Source organism: Pleurodeles waltl, unplaced genomic scaffold (assembly GCF_031143425.1).
Source record: "Pleurodeles waltl isolate 20211129_DDA unplaced genomic scaffold, aPleWal1.hap1.20221129 scaffold_58, whole genome shotgun sequence".
Taxonomy (NCBI): Eukaryota; Metazoa; Chordata; class Amphibia; order Caudata; family Salamandridae; genus Pleurodeles; species Pleurodeles waltl.
Window position 1 is genome coordinate 2354592 of NW_027150290.1, and position 4422 is coordinate 2359013.

The 4422-nt window shown below is 42.0% G+C and overlaps 1 pseudogene; it reads right to left on the minus strand.

Moving 5' to 3' along the window:
• Positions 1–2137: 2137 nt before the first annotated feature.
• Positions 2138–3132, minus strand: LOC138278791 (zinc finger protein 436-like; annotated as a pseudogene).
• Positions 3133–4422: the final 1290 nt, after the last annotated feature.

Below are 4422 nucleotides of genomic sequence, written 5' to 3' on the forward strand. Positions count from 1 at the left end.
TTTACAATTTCAGCCATTTCCGAGTTTAGTTACAGATAGTGTGAAAAACACGATGTATAAAAAGTAAAACCAAAATGTTCTTTTAACATTATTGTATGTTTCTTGTTTTTAAAATAGGCCGTCAGTCTTTTATGTGAGAATTATTATAAGGGCCTGACATCACTTTTTGTGACATCACTACATGTGACCTCATTGTGATTTGCATATGAGAAGTGTCCCCCTCCTTTTCTTCCTCACAACTTGTGCCCTGTTTATTGGCATGACGTTAGTCTATGGGTATTGAAAATAAATCTATAAATTCACAGGTATTCAAGCCGTTCCTCCAGTGGTGTCACACACTGACAAGTATTTGGCTTCTTCTGCCTATTTTCACTCGCCGCTCCTCCCCTTCTATTTCTCACTTTATTTCTTTTTTCTCCCTCTTTCTTTGTCTCGCTCCCTTTATCTCTCATTCCCTCTCTCTATCTGCCACACACTCCTTCTTGCTTTAGCTTCATGAATGTCACTGTCACTTCTGACATTCATACAACAAATCCTTCTGAACATTTGAGAATAAGGGACAACCGTTGTGGAAGAGGAGTTGCTGGGTGAGCAATTGATCGTCCTAGCAATTATATGTTTTTGATGTGGGATATAACTATTTCACCACATTCTGCAAATAAAATCTGCTGGTTCAGTGGTTTCATTCTAGTAAAAATAAGAGCTCGGCAAGTCACAAAATTCATCGGGGTAGCCAAGCCAGAGCAGAGCTAAGGGTCACACTTAGTTGTAATGCCCAAAGAATGAGCGGATGCATCAACTGATTCAATGTGTGAATGATGCAGCAAACATTATGTAAAAGCAAGGTATACGCTCTGGATTAAAAATAGGCTGTGTCCTGAACACCTGTGCTTCACTGTAGTTCAATACATAAACTGCAGCAGCATTTGTTAGCAGTAATATGTACATTTTACCAATGGAGTTTCCCATCTCCAGAGCCCTGACAACACGTCCATGAGCAGATGACAATTTGTCATCTACACTATAATTATACTGCCAATATTTTTGTATGTGGGATAGTCTTATAGCGTGTTAAACTACATGAAAGTGAACTCACTATGTGTAAAATGTTAAAATGTCTCTTTTGAACAAGGCTAAACGTGAGCTAAGTCAGGATACAATACTTTCTTCACTGAAAAAACAAAGGTTACAGGGATGTTATACTTAGAAAATAGAATTTTTAAAAACCTTAGGAATTGACTGAAAAAAACAAAGGTTACAGGGACGTTACATGGCCGTGGAGTAGCTACATGGTTTGCATTTGCTAGAATTTTTGCACTGCATGTTCTTACTGGGCTCAGATGCACAGCCTCCCATCTTATGAAAAAAAGCACAAAAAGCAGAGTTTGTTCTAGACATAGGAAGAACAAAGTTCTAGATGTGATCTTTGTTTCCACCACAATCAGACCCTCAGACAACCATAACTTTAGCACTGCTCACTCTTCACCCGTTCATGGCGCTCATAGTTTTATGAGAAACTCTTTTTACTGGGCCTCTTCATTCCACAATAATTCCTATCAAGAACTGTGCCATCATGCCTGATTCTGTCCTTTACCCAATTGCGATTTGGTTGAATGACTCTCTGTAAATAAGAAACTCATAAAACACATTTATATACAATTAATCTAAAGCAGTTCTGACATTCATTGCAATGTGTTTGTTTTTCTTCTGTGTGTTTGCTGATGTACCAATAGGTTTAATAACTGACAAAAGCTATTTACACATTCACTGCACTCAAGAGGCTTTTCCTCAGTGTGTGTCCACTGATGAATCCTTAATGTTGAAAAGTCACTAAAACTATTTTCACATTCATTGCATTTGACTAAAGCTCCTCACACATTCACTGCACTTGAATGGCTTTTCCGCTGTGTGTGTTCCTTGATATATTTGTAGGCCTGGTACACTAAAGCTCTTCACACATTCAGGGTAATTGAAAGGCTGTTCCCCTGTGAATGTTCCCTGATGAATCCTTAATATTAGCACGTTCCTAAACCTACTTCCACATTGATCGTAATAGTATTGTTTTTCCCCTGTTTGTTTGCTGATGTCTTCATAGTTTTGATAATCAACTGATCCTCTTCACACATTCACTGCACCTTTATGTTTTTCCCCAGTGTATTCGATGATGCTTTTGTAGGCCTGATAAGTGACTAAACCTCTTCATACAATTCACTGCACTTCAATCTTTTTTCTCCTGTGTGCATTTGCCGATGACTCTTTAATGGTGAAGAGTCACTAAAACTACTGCCGGGTTCACAACAACGTTAAAGATTTTCCCCCGTGTATGTGCGCTGATGTCTTTGTAGGTGTGACAACTGACTAAAGCACTTCACACATTCACTGCACTTGAATGGCTGTTCCCCTGTGTGTGTGCGCTGATGTCTTTTTAGGTTTGCTAAGTGACTAAAGCGCTTCAGACATTCACAGCACTTGAATGGCTTTTCCCCTGTGTGTGTTCGCTGATGACTTTTTAGGTTTGGTAAGTGACTAAAGCTCTTCATGCTTTCACTGCACTTGAATGGCTTTTCCCCTGTGTGTGTTCGCTGATGAATCCTGAGGTATGAAGAATCACTAAAACTACTTCCACATTCAGTGCAATGATATGGTTTTTCCCCTGTGTGTTCGCGGATGTTTTCGTAGGTTTGATAACTGACTAAAGTTATTTACACATTCACTGCAGTTGAATGGTCTTTCCCCAGTGTGTGTTCGTTGATGCTTTTTTAGGAGTGATGGTCGACTAAAGTTCTTTACACATTCACTGCACTTGATTGATTTTTCCCCGGTGTGTGTTCGTTGATGCTGTTTTAGGAGTGATGGTCGACTAAAGCTCTTCACGCATTCACTGCACTTGTATGGTTTTTCCCCTGTGTGTGTTTGCTGATGTCTCAGTAATTCTGGTAATTGACTGATACTCTTCACACATTCACTGGACTTGAATGTTTTTTTTCCTGTGTGTGTTTGCTGATGGTGCTTTAATTGAGATGAGAAACTAAAGCTCTCGCTAAATGTGTATGATTTGTTTTTCTTGGTTAGTGTCTGTGGGTCGGTTATATATTTGTCTACATCACAAGACTGTGTTTCCTGATGAGCCATATGGCTGATAAAGCACTTGCACGTTTGGTTTCTGAATTAAAACTAACGTTCAATAGCCATTAAATACGTGCCACACTCATAATATATGTAAAATATGATGTATGTGGTTGTGACTTTAGATTGGATTATGGCTATGCACGCTTGTGGGTAACGATTCATCTTCCTTCTGGCCGGTGCAAATTGGAACAGTCTGTTGTATTGTAGACAGCAGAACTCCTCTTCTCTTGTACCCCTCCGTTGTGCTTCTCTCTGGTTGCTGTGGTTTGGTCAGAAGAGGTCTACAATACACCTAGAGCACTGAATGATGGTCTGTTATCATTTTAGAACACAAAGGGGCATATTTATACTCTGTTTGCGTCGGAATTGCGTCATTTTTTTTTACGCAATTCCGGCGCAAAACTAACTCCATATTTATACTTTGGCGTTAGACGCGTCTAGCGGCAAAGTCCATGGAGTTTGCGTCATTTTTTAGCGTGGACACCTACTTTGCGTTAATGACTGGCAAGGTAGGCGTTCCCGTCTAAAAAATTTACTCCGAGGCATGAGCGCCGTATTTAGGGCCATATTTATACTTTTTGACGCAAAACTGCGCTAACGCAGTTTTGCGTCAAAAAAATTAGCGCCGGCTAACGCCATTCTGAAGCGCCATGCGGGCGCCGTATTTAATCAATGACGTTAGCCGGCATTAGCCGCCGGCGCTGCCTGGTGTGCGTGAAAAAAAATGACGTACACCAGGCAGTGCCGGCGTAGGGGGATATGGAGGTTGGGCGTCAAAAAATGGGGCAAGTCAGGCTGAGGCGAATTTTTCGCCTCAACCCGATTTGCGCCATTTTTTTCGACTCGCAACCCCCATAGAAATGACTCCTGTCTTAGCAAAGACAGGAGTCATGCCCCCTTGCCCAATGGCCAGGGACTTCTGTCCCCTGGGCATGGTCATTGGGCATAGTGGCATGTAGGGGGGCACAAATCAGGCCCCCCTATGCCACAAAAAAAATAAAAAAATATACTTACCTGAACTTAATGTCCCTGGGATGGGTCCCTCCAGCCTTGGGTGTCCTCCTGGGGTGGGCAAGGGTGACAGGGGGTGTCCCTGGGGGCATGGGGGGGCACCTCTGGGCTCCTTCAGAAACAGTCTTTGGAAGGGAAACCACTCACCTCACGACACTCAACGAAGAACCAGGACGCCATGGAGCCCGAACTTCAGGTCCTGTCCATGTTGCTGTATCTCTTAATACACCACGAAGTGGAAAGAAGGCGGCAGCGGGGACAACCACAGTGAGTACTGCACCT